This window comes from Canis lupus, chromosome 22, assembly GCF_011100685.1.
Source record: "Canis lupus familiaris isolate Mischka breed German Shepherd chromosome 22, alternate assembly UU_Cfam_GSD_1.0, whole genome shotgun sequence".
Lineage (NCBI taxonomy): Eukaryota > Metazoa > Chordata > Mammalia > Carnivora > Canidae > Canis > Canis lupus.
In genome coordinates, this window is record NC_049243.1 from 45993186 (window position 1) to 46009317 (window position 16132).

The following is a 16132-nucleotide window of genomic DNA, read 5'->3' on the forward strand; positions in this document are numbered from 1 at the left end:
TCAAAGGTTCTTTCTTCCTAATCACAGTAAATATGGCATCAATTTACCTATGGTTGATGGTTTTCTTCTGCCCACCCTTAGTACTTGCCTTCATGCCAAGAAAGGTTAAATGGAGCAGGTCTGAGAAATGTTTCCTGCTCACTCCAGTGGCAGAAGTCAAAAGAGCTGGGGAAAAGCCACAGCTATACAGAGCTAAGGAGTATAACCAGTGGTGGCAGGAAGAAACCTAACGTTCCAGCATTTCTGCATCATTTGGGAGTTCAGACAGAATCGAGAATGCAGTCGATTAACCAGGGAGCCCAGCTTCTCCTTTAGCAATATGAAAAATTTTCGAGAATAATCATCACACTGTGTCGCCAAAGTCCAGTGGTCATTTGCCCTTTCATACAATTAAGGGATTAGAAATAGTAATTTCAGGGATACCTGGATGGTTAAGTGGTTGAGCGTCTGTCTTTGGCTCAGGGCATTATCTCGGGGTCTAGGCATCAAGTCCCACATTGGGCTCCCTACATGGAGCCTGCTTCACCCTCTGCCTGTATCTCTGCCTCTCCCTCTGTATCTCTCATGAAAAAATAAATAAAAATCTTTTAAAAAAATAGTAATTTCAAAGTTCCATGACATACCTTGACAGACTGAGGGAGAAGGGGTTTCAAAAGGATATGTGTGCTCTTTGTGTAATGGGATCTTTCCCATTTCTTTCCCCACCTGGGAGATACCAGTTAGATTACCCAAATGCGATGACTTGTAAAAATTGCAGTATCTCTGAGACACCAAGGGCAGGACCAAAATCTGCTTTTCTACATACATATTCAAGTTTTCCTTTCTCCAGGCTACCACATCCTCTTACTCTGTAGCTCTACCACCTGGTAGCCAGTGAGTGAAAGTATCTTTAATCCCTAACTCAGTCCTTGCCATTTAGATTTAAACTCTGTTTGGTGTCCCTCAGGGGCATTTCATACTCTTAACGTTGGCAACATGTGACTACGCTACACAGAAGTGAATGTAGTGTCTCCAGTAACAAAGAACGCGGCGAGCACAGACAGAGGTGGCATGAAGTACACGCTAGGCAGCAGCGGTGAGTATCACCAGACAATGTGCGTTCCAGGGTTAGGCAGGGCCAGCCTGACAGGTCTTCCTGGTGCAGACATGGCCACGGAAGGAAGGCAGAGAATGGAGACTGTCCAGGTATGAGGAATGACATGTGTGACAACTAGGAGGAGGGAAAGGCAAAAGGATGGCAAATATTTGCCTAGTGGATGGAAAGAGCATGACCTAAGGTGTGCTGAGATAGGAGAGCACTTAAGTGCAAGAAAGGAAAAAGCCAGGTCTTTGGGGAATGCCAAGGAGAACTCCCTGTGGTCAGAAAGAGGTCCAAGTGCTCTCTTCTATGGGTGCCTCTCGTCTTCAAAGCCATGATGGTTGTAAGGAGGAAGTATAGAGGGAGAGGCTGGTGCTATCAGGATGGAGGGACATCTTACATATCCAACCCAGGCTGGCAAAAAGTCTGAAGGGTGCAACAGAGATGCCCCAAGACCAATTCTGTTTCAATCTCCATGTGCAGACAAACCCCCACACCGACTCGTCCCTATGCCTGGTGCTACACATCAAGGAGGTATGTAGTTAGATTACTTCTGGTGGTTGTTTTGGTTTGTTTATGCTTGGCTTCTAGAATACCACTACCCACCTCCACCATAGGACCACCACTAAGTAAGTACCAGAGACTATTAAACACACTGTACACATCATCTCAAAACTATTTGCAACACATAGTCTGCACTTTACAGACAAGGCATGTGAGGCTTAGGGACAAGAAGAAATTAACTCAAGAACACTCAGCTGTAAAGTAGGAAGCCAGGACTCATCACTGGTGTGGTGGACATTCAGAAAATTTCTTACCAACAGATCCATGGCATGGAGCTACTTGACTGGACACATTTCAAAGCTCTATTAAATATGTACTACTAAGGATGAACCAATTAAGTTCTAGGCAGGGCTGATAGAAACAGCTAGTGCCTGCTCCACTAGATGCTAAATACTTTGACTATCACTCTTGATTAAGAGTTCCAAGAAGCCTCTCTTAGCTAACCATAATTAAAGTGAGACATTTCAAATAACTCCACCTCAAAATTACATTACACAAGTTACTGTAAGCTGAACGAAGAGAGTAGCAAGTGGGCAAATCGGTGAGAGAATGAATGTGCACACGGGCTCTAATAAAACACATTCTTGATAAGGGAAGTCCAGGGGCTTAGGATCCAGTTCATCCCCAATCCTGACCTGTTGTGTCAAATCGCTAACTGCTGAACAGTATGGGAGGAGATTAAGCTTGAAGGTTGCCCCAGGATTGCCCCCAGGAAACCATTTTGTTAGAGTAGCCAGAAATGCTTTGCCATAGCAAGTAATCATTATTTTTATATTTCCGAAGGATTGAGAAGAAAAACGTTGGAAAACTAGACCAGGCTAATTCCTTTACCCCAGACCTCACATCACAGTACGTGTGGCCTTCATGGCCCACATATGGTCAGGGATGTACAGACCACTGGTCGGCAACAGGTAGAAAAATCCCTAAGACGGTGAGTCTGATGGAAGCTATGGAACTTTTTCACTGGAAAAAGCCCACACAATAGATTTGCATAATTTCCGGGGATTCCTAAAGCATGAACTCTAGGAAGGAGAATGGCCATGGAGTTAAGAGACTCGGATAGCAAACAGAACAGGAAACCATGCATCACAGGACTTCTATAACAGGAATGCACCACACAGTCTCCAAGAAGGTTATTTTTTTTCCTGGTGTACTGTGCCTCGACTGTCTTTCAAAGCTGTGTGCACAGTCCCTATTTCCAATCTCTGAAGGAATGAGCCCTCAGGGTTAAGACATGGAACAGTCTCACCTCAATGATGTGTTCCCACAGAGGTGGTGGTAGCAAGGCCTGTTTAGGAAGCCTTCGCTTGAGCAAAGAAGTCCACCAGCCCACAGACAAGAATGAGACCCAGTCCCTGAGAAAACCCCGATTGGAAATCACCGCTCAGCATGCAAAATCAACCCTTGCGATCTCCAATACACACACTGGTTATTCGTAATGCTCAAAAATAGGACAGCAAAACGTCTGGCGTGAGAGCATGACTAAACTTGAAAACAATGGGCCCTCCCACTACCCACCCTATGTAAAGTAACTGAAGGTGTGCTGGAGACAGATCAACCAACACCCCAGTCTCCTCGCCGGCGCATCATTTTAATATCCAGGAACCGCCAACAGATATTACACAAAACTGGCTGAGCTCTGTTCAGGGTAAATGGACCTTTGTTTCCCACCGCCCCCCCCTCCCCCCATAAAAAAAAAGTAAAGAAAGAAAGAAAAAAATATCATTCAGGCAGAGAGGGATGGGACGCCTGGGTAGCTTAGTCTGTTAAACTCCTGACACAATCTCAGCTCAGGTCTTGATCTCAGGGTTATGAGTTCCAACCCCGTGTTGGAAGCGAACGTAGAGTCTACTTATTTAAAGGGAGAAGGACGGTAACATTTCCAACTATTTTATTGCTTCTTTTGTAAGTTCATATAAAAGTCGGCAGACCTGGAAATAAGGCTCTATGTGTTGTAATTCTACTCGTTCTCCAGTTACAAAAAGCTCAGACTTTAGGCAACCTCATAGCCACCAAGCCATTGCCTGTTTTGCACATGGAATCTTGACCTATTCAAATATCTCTCACCCCTTGTATTTTGAGGTCCTCCCACCTCTCAGAACTCTAGCCCCACCCACCCACCATGGTCACCTCACCCCTATCACACAGTTGGCCAGGTGCAAGGACACTGTCCTTTTCATTATCAATGCATCCAGCTGGGGGGCTCCTCCCCTGGACATCTCATGAGCATACACAGGACACATGTTTTAATTGTGAACCGAGGAAGCCAATACACCTCATGAAAATGTTTAACATAGTCCAACAAAAAACTTAAAAAGAATTTTAACATAAAAGAAAAGCTTCACATACTTAGGTTAAAAATAAAAGAATTGAAACCCAGACTTTATTTGGATTTCTGATACTTAGCGACATTCCATGAGCTTTGAACAGCCACACAGGTTGGCCTGTCAGCAGCAAGGTGCATAAAGGATTGAGCTGACTTCCATAGCTCGGTGTGTGTTTTTACATCAAATAACTTAATCAGAACACAAACTGTTCTTAGATTTCTGCAGAGGTAATTAAATAACAATTCAATGCCAATTAATCACAGTCAAATAAGAGTCTGTCAGAGAAGAACTCTATACACATTGGAGGCTATTTAATGGTCAAATACTTGGCAGGATCTTAGTTAAACAATGATTCATTAAACCCCCTCTGCCACACAATGGCCAGACTGAACCAGAAGTGAAAGAATCGAAACTCTTTTGTTCTCCCATAAAAAGACATCAACCCTCCGTGCGTGATATTCTTTCCTTCCTTACTTAGCAGACTACTCAACTGCATGATTCAGGCTGTGCTCAACTGCTCCCAGGCACACAGGCATGTGAATCCTTGGTTCCTAGAACTTTCCCTAGGCAACTCTTTTCTTCTCAAGTGAAAAAGAAGAGAGGAAGACGTTGACCACACCTACAGAGAATATTTATTCGCTGCAAGCAGGGAAAAGAACAGCAGACTCAGAACCTACCTTCCAACCCCCGAGGAGAGGCAAGCTGTGGCCATTTGGCCAGGAGCAGCCTGACTGCCCACTCTAATAACCCTTGGTCCACACAATTTGTCTGGCCAGCAAAAACCCGTTCAACATTTTTGGTTTCCTGCACCACCTCCCTTATCAACTTGGTTCCTTTAAATTAAACATCCCTTTATAACACAACTGCCCATGAAAACCCAGAGGACTCTGCTAAGTTTGGCTGATAATTCCCAAAGACTTTTCATCGCATTTCTCAGAGGGACACTTATTACCTTCCTCCAAGTTCATTTCTTCCTAAGGAGACTATCAAGCAAAACGACTCTGGAGGCTGTTTTTTTTTTTTTTGCCTACACTAGCATTATAAGCGCTCCCATAGTTTCACTAATGCTATTTTTTTAAATGCATGATTTTTGCCCTTCATTGTTGATTCATATCTGAATTAGAGATCACCAAGCTGGCATTTATGGTGTTATACTGCAGGTACTGTCAATGATTTTATTTGCCTCTTTAGAGAGAAGTGTCCTAGTCTGGCGTTGTTAAAAGCTGGGTCATTCCTAGTTTTAGCCAACATTTAAACATAGTATTTAAGAAATAAAATTAATTACCTTTCTCTTCATGTAAAAACAAAATATGTACTACTTGATATTTCTAGAAGTAATATTTCACATAAAATGAATTTTTGAAGGGGATATGGATCATAGTCCCTGCCCCCCATTGGATTTATTATAATGAATCAAAGCTTAATACACATGACATAGATTTCATGAAAAAGTTAGGAAACTTCATAGAAAACTTATTAGCAAAGTATATTTCAACTCTGCTCATAAATTGGGCAATAGGAAATAAAGATCCCCTCTTATGGGGTCTTGTTTGGATATAAAATATTAAATTCATATGCAGACTAGAACAGTGAATGTACAATACACTACATTTTGTTTCAAAAAATATATAAACTATAAATCAAAACAAGGGGTCCTAACACATTAGTGGAAAAATAAAGCTCTAAAAAATTTACATTAATTTCAAATATTAAACGAATTTTTGTGATCCCTCAGACATGAAACTCAGGATTTATTTTACACTGCTCTGATACAGTACACAAGGATAACAACCATACATGTGTCTCTTTCTCAGCTCAAATGTGACACAGAAATGATTGGGGGAGTCACACTGAGTCTGTACATAAACATACCATAGCAAAACAAATTTTCCTGCAAATATAAGCAGTTTTTACAGTCTATCAAAGCAGTGCCAAAAAGTAGATTTATTCACATGAACTGCTGACGGGAAAGAAACATTTCAGCAGTAAATAAAGTACATCGTAACCCCACCGTCAAATCAATGAAGTCATTAAAAATAGACTGCATTCTTCAACGAAATGGTGAGTTAAGGGGGGAGGAATCCTCGGTCGCAACAGAGGATGTATCTCCAACAAGGCTGACAGTCACTGATCGGGGCCTGCTCTCCGCGTCCCTACCAAGAAATGCCTCTGAATTCCTTATCTTTCTTCGTGTGTAGTTAGGCATGTAAACTGCCACATGGCATTTCCAACGTCCCCACAGGCATCCTATAAATACAAATAAGAAAATATGCCCTGTTTTTTCTTCTTCTCCTTCGAGGACCCAAATTGACAGAGTATTATCACTTTTGTAGACTCTTGCAAATCGGCACAGTAGCGTCGGGCAGAAATGTGCTGAGATTATAATATCCATTTATCTAAACTGCCAACATGTAACAAAATTCAGGTAGGGTGCGTGCCACCTAAATTAATTTACTACTTGAAAAAGACTTCTTAGGCCAAGCCTGTCAAAAGGAAAACAGGAAAGGAGTTAAGAAACTGTAAATAAATCTAAACACGGTGCGTTTGATCTAATTTTCAAGTGTAGGATTAAAAGGAGGAAGCATGCCAAGAGAAGACGACAGGAGGAGACTCCCAACAAAAAAGGCCACACTCTGAGCACCAAAGCCACACCGGGTACCTGGTCCTTGGGAGCGTGCTGCCCAACTGTTCCAGGGGGCCAGGCACTGCGGCCCAGAGCCAGCTCCTGCCATTTACTGAAGAACAGAAAGGATTCAAGCACCTCATACCTACTGTGATGGCTACGAATCATGACACAAAACAACAAGTGTTGGCAAGGCTGTGGAGCAATCAAACCCCCTGGTGCACGACAGCTGGGAATGGAAAACAATGCAGCCACTGTGGAAGACAGTATAGTAGTTCCTAAAGAAACTAAACAGAACTATGGTATGATCCACTAATTCCACTTCTGGATATATGCCCGAAAGAACTGAAGGCAAGGTCTTACAAAGATACTTGTCCACTCATGTTCATAGCAGTATTATTCACAATCACCAAAAGATGGAAGCAACTGCCAGTAGACAAAATGTGGCATGCATACACACACGTGCGCACACACACCCACGCATACTGGAATATTATTCAGGAGTGTTTGGATGGTTCAGTTGGTTAAACGTCAGACATCAGCTCAGGTCATGATCTCGGGGTCCTCAGATTGAGCCCCACGTCAGGCTCCTGCACTCACTGGGGAGGTCTGCTTCTCCCTCTGCCCCTCCCCATACTGTGTATACACAATCTCTGTCTCTCAAATAAGTGAATGAAATCTTTTGAAAAATGGATTATTATTCAGCCTCAAGAAAGGAAATCCTGACATGAGTTACAACACAGATGAATCTTGAGGGAATTATGCAAAATGAAATAAGCCAGTCACAATAGAGGGTATACTGTATGAATCCACTTACATAAGGTTCCCAAAATAGTCACATTAATAGGCAGGAGAATAGTGGTTATCATGGGCAGGAGGCTGAGGACAGAGTTTAATGGGAACATAGTTTTAGGTGAGAAATATGGAATAATTGTGGAGCTAGATGGTGGTGATGGATGCACAATAGGCTTAATGCCACTAGCATGGATAAATTGTTCAATTTCAAACATGTTTTATAATTTCTTGAAATTAAAAAAAGGAAAGATTCAAAAGTCACAGCTATCCTTCTCTTAGAATCCATCCTCTCTGTCACACTCATCTGTCTACTCCTGATAACCTTATTAGAATGGTTAGCTCCTGTGTACACTTAGCACCCAAAGTGCTTGTGGTGGCAATCACCTCTATCAAGACCCTGGTGAGGAAATGGGAGGCGTATGCACTGATGGGGACCAGGAGGTTCCTCGTCCCACCCTGACCCAACACAGGAGAATGGAGGACACACAGGGTAAATGAGTGAAGGGAGAGGTTGTCTGCTGGTGGGAGAATGGTGCTGATAAGTCACAAATGCCACCTGCCCACTGCACAATGAAGAAAAGGAGAAAGCGAGGAATGTGTTAACATTTTAGTCTGCAAAGCACTGCTTGACCTTTAGAAAATGCTGTAGCAATTTACCTTTCTCAAAAAATATTTCACACAATCAATATTCTGGATGCCCTTGTCTTGTCCACTCCCCAACACCTTGAAAAATCTTACACATTAAAATGCAAAAATAGTATCAAATATCAATGGAATTCAGTCCCACTAGATGACATGACTAAATCAACACGCAGCATGCATCCAAAGCCTGGTACTCGCTACCATGTCCAGTCAAAGACAGTTCCTCAGAACCCCAAATAGTACCTAGGTTGGTCAACAACACCCAAAGGCGGGATTAAAAACCTCTGAGAAGTGCTTACAACCCTTCTCCTTTTTTGAGTTTATACAACCTAAGAACAAGAAGCTAAGGGAGGGTAAACACCAAAATAAAACAAAAGAGAACCTGCATACAAGATGACAGTGAAGTATGTATATTCTCTGCACTTCCAGGGAACGTGTCTCTTGGAATGAAAAGCAAACATAAATATATCATTGGATCAAGAAAGGTGGATACAGACTAGTTTATAGACAAAGAAAAATACCACAGAATATCCTAGAAAAGAGTATCTAGTCTAGAAACCCATTTTGAGGGAAGTGTGATCCTCAGAATCATCTGATTGATGGAAAAGAGCCTTCAATCTTAGTGAGCAGGAAGAGGGGAAAGAACCCTCCATGCAAATATAGAGCTGGAGACAGAAGAAGGCACCACCAAATGCCACAGGGAATACCATGGAAGGATTACTCCCGAGACTTCTGGGCCCTCCTTTCAGAATATATGCAATTATTATATATTATATCTGGTTATATCTAAACCTACAGGGCAGGGTCGGGTATAGGACTTTATAACTAGCCTTGGATAGAGATTCCTGTCCCCAAAGGTTCACTTCATGGAAGACAGCACATGCCATCCATTATAATGTCTATATTTAAAAGGCCTTAAGTAAAATTATTAGCTAAAAAATTAGCTAAATATTTACTCCTTTATGCAGCAACTGTTTGAAAACTTCTGAGTAAGCCCCAGTGGAACCTAACTAGAGATCAGGAAAGAAACTCACAATTCACATTCTTCCCTCACCACTCAGCATCTACCACCATCACCAATGAGATGCTGAATGTTATACCACTTTAAATGGTTTCTCTGTTGCTCATATGATCCAAAGTCATAGGGAACAATAATGTTAAAATCAAAAAATAGTTACATGGGGAGCACAGAAATTTTGAGTTTGCAAACTCAACCTACTTTCTTCCCCCTGAATCTTACATTTGGGGATCATGTAAAATCCTAATAATAGCCCTTAATTCTCCTATAGAAAAACGAGATGTTACTAGCACTCTACATGCCAATGTTCAGAAAGAGAAAATATTTTGACAATTATATTCAACTTAGCTTTTTATTAGACATAACAACTATCTATACCTATCATGAGTAATTGCAGAGACAAGATAGTAAACAGGAGCCTGAAGCCACCACTTACCTCATAGATATAAAGAGAAAAAGTAGTTTTGTTTTGTTTTTTTTTTTTTTTTTTTTTTTTTTAAGATTGACTTATTTTACAGAGAGAGGAAGCATGTGCACTGTAGAGGGGCAGAGGAGAAGAAGAGAAAATCTTGAGCTGACTTCATGATAAGCATGGAGCCCGACGTGGGGCTCCATCGCACAACCCTAAGATCATGACCTGAGCTGAAATCACAAGCCAGTCAGTTAACCAACTGTGCCACCCAGACGCCAGGACAAAAGCTATGTTAAAAACAAACAAACAAAAAAACCCTTACAAACACACAAAAAACAAACAAAAAACACTAGTTTTCAGAATTGGAAGATTTTTGAACATTAAGTTATGAAACCAGTTATTTAACCTTTAGTTAAATAATCAACCTGTGTTTTAAAATGTATTTTGTAAAATCGAACCAATGCATTTCTAAACGTTGGTTTATCACAGGGTACCTGCTTTGCTTACTCAGGAGAGCATGCAACTCTTGATCTTGGGGTTTTGAGTTTGAGTGCCATGTTGGTTGTAGAAATTACTTAAGAACAAAATCTTTAAATATAGGGCAGCCCGGGTGGCTCAGTGGTTTAGCGCCACCTTCAGTCTAGGGCCTGATCCTGGGGATCCGGGATCAAGTCCCACACCAGGCTCCCTGCATGGAGTCGGCTTCTCTCTCTGCCTCTGTCTCTGCCTCTCTCTCTCTCTCTCTCATGAATAATAAAATCTTTAAATAATAAAAAATTAAAATCTTTAAGTATATATGAATAAATAAATGTCAGTATACTGTGATTTTTCTTATGTAATGTAATGAATTTAATTCATTAAGCAGAAAAATAATTCAGTGGTTTTACAAGTATTTAAGAGAGTATAAGCATTATTACTGAGAAAGAAAAACACAAAGCAGGCAAGTCATTAAAACATATCAGAAAACGAGCCATTTTCTGTAGAAAATTTTATCTCAAATTAAGAAATAAAAAAGGCTAGGAATGCCTGGTTGGTTTCCTGGTTGAACATCTGCCTTTGGCTCAGGGAGTGATTCTTGGGTCCTGGGATGGAGTTCTGCATCAGGGTCCCCACAGGGAGCCTGCTTCTTCCTTTGCCTTTCTCTGTGTGTCTCTCATGAATAAATAAATTAAATCTTAAAGAAAAAGAAAAAGATAGATAAATAGATAAAAGGCTAGGTAACTATCGTTGGGTCAGACAGTAACATTTCCCAGCATATTCCCAGCATGAATTGGCAGCATCAGGAAGCTAAGCCGAGGAATATGGTTACAGTTACTGATGACAAGGCTGGATTCCTCAGCCTTCCGCCCTCAAAATGAAGGCACTAGGTTCCTCTCCAAATACACTAACTGAGAAGTGAGCTAAATTCACCTACTTAAAGTGAAAGTCCTTCTGACTCTCAAAACTCAGGGTGGTCATCAAACAAGGGACAGAAGAAAGGGCAGAGACTCACACACCTGGAGATGTAATGAGTCATGGGGAGTGCCCGAGAGCAAGCCTGCCAGATGCCCGACCTGCAAACACCTCACCAGGTCAGCAGCATCTGTCACTAGAACACTGTGCTACACGATTAGAAAAGGGATCCCAAGGTAGTGAGGAAATCATTTCATACTTCCGGAAAGACAAAGCCCAGAGTTGGGCTAGGGGTGAAGGATAAGAGGGGTTGCTCTGTGAAGAATATGGCATGCAAGATTCAGGATAGGCCCAAAGACAGGCAAGATGTTCTTTTCACACAGCCACCTGCCCTACCCCGTCCTCCCCCTGCCCCCCACACCTGCCACCCTGACACCCAGCCAGAAGAGAAGACCTGCAGGAAGTACAGAAGCAGCTTCTGACGAATTTATAACATCTACCAATGAGTGGATAAACCAAATCCATGATCCTTAATCCACTCAGGTAAAAACTTCATCAAAGAAGGCCACTGGAGTTCCAGACATTCTTGCTCAGACGCCGTGGGGTCCTACCTCTGGCTGATACTCTGTCGGGCCTCGATTGCTAAATGAGCTTCCCCTTCCAGAGATATTAGTCAGTAGCATTAATGTGTTACTACAACAAGTCTTGCTGTTTTCCATTTAGATGTGAGATAATACGTACTTTTAAAACAGAGAAAATGATACATGTACTTTAAATGGCAGTTTTTAAAAATTCGATGTAGTAGAATTAAGAATATTCAAGGAGTATGGAGCAGTAATTTAGTCCCATGTTTTAAAGGAATAACAGAAACATCAATGATCAGATGTGGAGATACAAGAGCCCAGGGATGCCCCAGTGAGCTCACTGACGTCCCTGTACTGAAGAGGGCTGCAAACAAATGCCCCGCACTCAGCAGAGGACAGAGAAAGAAATCCAGTTTGGACTGGTTCTTCACCAGGTTCTTTGGTCCCCATCTGAAACATTCCTCAAAACATGATGTGGCTGGTTATAGCTCTGACTCAGTTCTTTTAATATAAATCATTCTAGGGACTGGCCTAAAGTGCTGTGAAGAGTTCATAAGACACAGGACTTTGATCTTTGTGGCTTTGCCATATATGTCTTTAAAATTTCTGGAATGCACCCAGGGAGGCAAACTGCTTGACAGAAAACACTATAAATATCCAAATAAATACATACATACAAACATCTGGAACCCTGATTAAGCATTAAAGTTTTACTTTTTTCAGGGGGGTGGGGTGGGGAAAAGCGCCTTCATTTTTACGGAAAAAACGTCCTATTTTTTGCTCGTGATAAACCCCCTCTGACTCGAAGACAACTTTCAAAAAGCTTAAGTCTGTAAATGTTCTATAGCTGCCTCCCCACAAAGGGGCAACTTACATGCCATTCCAGAAACAAAATATTACTGCAACTCACTTTTTAAATGACCCGTGGTTGATGAGGATCTGTGATATAGGCGTCATTTTTCTATTATAAAAATAAATCTGGGCAATAGGTTCACCTATTCTGGTGTACAAAGCTCAGCGTGCACAAGGACCAGTCATTACATAATAGTTTCCTGATCAACGGTAGTGTGAAAAAGCTTGTTTCTGCCTCTGTATAAGGCAGTGAGAAGATAGGTTATACTCAACACAATCAAATTAAAACCAAAGAAATCAAACTAGTCACAAACCATATGGTTAAGTGTGAAGCAGGACTCAGTAACAAAAATTGTGGCATGTTAAAATACCTTCAAAGTTAACAGGAAAATCCTGGGAATATCCTGTTCTATCTATCCCATCATGAGGTCCCCTGAGACCAAGCTTTGCCGAGCACAGAAAACCCTGTGATCAGACACTTTACCAAACAAATACTGCCTATTGGTCTAGAGATGGGGGGGTTAAAAACACCACACACATGCTGCATGATTCAAACCTGGCCTGGTGCTGCTGAGCCCTGCGATCACTCCTGCCCACACTCATTCCACACCAGTCGGGCCCCGAGTCACCCCCAACCTCGCCATTCCCACTTCTGGATAACTCTGACCCATTCTCCAGCCACTTCCTCCAGAGATGCTGCACCATCAGCCTCTGTTCAAATCTACTCAAGTCTCCTTGGACACTCGCATGGGCCCCTGGGCCCCCTCTTCCACAATTCCGACCGTAGTCATACTAACACAGTTGCTAATGTGGTGTCAAGCAGAAAACAGGTTTTGGGGATGCTATTTCTAACTCATGACAGGGGCTCAGGAAGTATTTCTCAATAGATGGATGGAAGGGTAAGTGAATGTGTTCAGAAAACTGAATTTTCAGTATTGCCCTGTTGGGAAATGAGAGAACTTCATTATGAGAATGGAGGCCAATGTTGAGACAAGCTGACATCGATTGCACAAAGTAGTGATAAAAGAGGTCACTAAAGGCAGATGTCAATGAAAAGGGGCATGGGGGGAGAGAACTGCTAGATGAGTTCAAAATAAGGGTATTCTTATGGCAACTGCAACCCAGAAACTTGAGCCCTTGATAAAACCATGATGGCAACCCATGTGGGGGGTGGTTAGGAATCCGTCCAACTCCCACAACATGCACTGGACCTATCCCACCTGATGGGGCAGTAAGCCCTCCTGAAACAACACATGCATTTAGAGAGTTCTACTCCACCTCCACTTTAAGGCAGGACAGATCTTCAGAAATGGTCTAAACTAAACATATAAAAAAAGAATTCATCCTGCTCTGGCATTCTAAAACCCTTCTTTGGAGCTTCAAGATATCTAACCAGCCAGCATCAGCCTGAATTGCATTTCCCCACCATTTCATACGATACAACCCACCATCATGGTACCTGCTGCATTGGAAAGGATTTCAGCGCAGGGTATTTGAGAGGTTAATCACATCTATACCAACACATGCTTGCCTAAGTGCCTTGGCACCCCTTGGCAAGAAGCTGGCAGCAACACAGAAGCAAAATCTTTCATTGACACCAGGTTGACCTCTAGGCCTCTGGCGCCCATTCTAACCTGTCCTGTGATCCACCACCAACATTAGATTTGGATTCTGAGTGTTTCCTCCAACATCCCCATGGCCCACATCTCCTCATTCCACTCAAAAACCCCATTTCCTCTGCCCTGCCTGAGGTTCTTCTTCCCAAGTGTTCTGTTAGCAGGATTTGAAACTCTAGAACTCTAACACATCATCACTGGCCTGGCACACTCCCATCAACCTGCATAATAGATATGCCCATTAGTTTCCACATTTCTCCAACTCAAGGGAGTGATAGTCTCTCTTCTCCAGGCTTCATTGGAAGGCTAGGGCAGTATATGCACTATCCATAGTCTCTAAAGGAGAAGCAACACAGTCTAATGGTGAGCTACAGATTGCCCAAGGAACTTGCTTGGTGTAGAAAACCTGATATGGAACTAAAACTTCTCTCTTGCACACATCAACAAAATGAACACCAAACCATCTCAGTAATCCAGGCTACGAAAGACTGAACCAGGGTACTTACTGGCCCTGAGAAACCTACATGCATTTATATCTTTGTGGACAGTTAAAAAGATGCACACAGAATAATGGCCCTTCGTACATTCTTTAAACATCTAGGAACTAAGGAAAGATTAGGAATTTCTAAAGTAAGGAGCAGAAGGCTAGAAGAGGGCTTGAAATCTATGAGGAAATCATTTAACTCTGAAGATAAATCAGAAATTCTTTATGGGCAGGATCTGGTTTCTGTCAACTGTTCCTGGCAAAACCGAGCTGACACATTTGCAGAATATTCTTGGCCTGCCATTTGTGGATTTCCATGGCTAATTTCTGCATACTACTTCTTCCACCCTATATCCACCAAATGCATATTCCTTCCACCCGCCATTCCCATCACTCTCAGGGTATCTGTGCTATTGTAACCTACGCGAACAAATATTCATCTCCTAAGAGCTATACTGCACAAGTTTTTCATGCATATTAGGGGAAAATCAGGCTTCTGCAAGACATCAAAGTCCTTTCAGACCATGACCTTAACTATGCTCCTTACCAGCATTCGAAACTTGCTGGCATTAAATAACACCTGTATAGGCTTGTAATGAAGCAAAATCACTGCAGGATCCCAACCTCTCTGGCAGTCACCGACTCCACAGGCCTCAGATGAAAACGCGTGCTGCTCATCACTGAAAGGTTTCCTTCTAGCTGAATACACTAGTCACAAATCTGAAATTGCTAATGTTTTCATCAGAAGGAAGTAAGAGAGCTTTAATTCACCAAGACACTAGGAGTTGGAGGAGCAAGCCAGCTCACAGCCGAATGGGTCAGGCTATCGAATCCATGAGAGGTCATCCAAACATGAATGGAGAGAGTCCAATGTGGCATTTTTCTTTTTTTTTTTAATATTTTATTCATTTATTCATGAGACACACACACACACACACACACACACACAGAGGCAGAGGCAGAGGCAGAGACATAGGCAGAGGGAGGAAGCAGGCCCCATGCGGGGAGCCTGATGTGGGACTCAATCCAGGGTCTTAAGGATCATGCCCTGGGACTGAAGACAGGCGCTAAACTGCTGAGCCACCCAGGGATCCCACATTTTTCTTTTCTCAGGTCAAAACATTATTCCTTAGCCTTGGTCTCACTTTGTCTCTCCAGCAGTCTGGATACATTCGTTGTCAGCCAGCTGCTTTGTCTCGCATTTGTCCTCAAAGTCAGCAATGAAAACAAAAATGTTCAACAAAGAATGCCATATCAAGGGAGGACACAAAGATATACCATGAATATAAAGCTCCATATACCATCTTTTCTGACTAAAGTGCATATTCTACAGGGTGGTATGGGGGGGGGAGGGGAACTAATGACATTTTTAATAAACTATCTTTACTATGTTTTAGACCTTACTTGACAAGAACTTTTACAGGCAAGATGGAGAGTAAAGGACCCACAACCTCGGTCACTTAAAACCGCCAAAGGTGAAGCTAGAACAACCAAGTGAGGGAGCCAGTCACACTGGCTTTACTCAGTAACGGCAAATGGCAATGGCAATGTCAGGCTTTATTCAGGAAAACTATATCTGCATTTCTGATTTTATAAAAAGACTCTCAAAATATAAAAGCCACTGGAAAGAGTTTCTCCCAGGAGCAAAGGAAATAGTGATGCATCTACATTATACACCTAAGCTTACAACATCAACAACAGAAATCCAAAAAAAGCTAAAATTGTGATTAGATCCCGTCCTTATC

At 42.2% G+C, this 16132-nt stretch overlaps 1 protein-coding gene across 1 annotated transcript in view; it reads right to left on the reverse strand.

Moving 5' to 3' along the window:
- The window catches only part of ABCC4 (ATP binding cassette subfamily C member 4), a 245850-nt gene that overhangs the window by 93291 nt on the left and 136427 nt on the right, over window positions 1-16132 (reverse strand).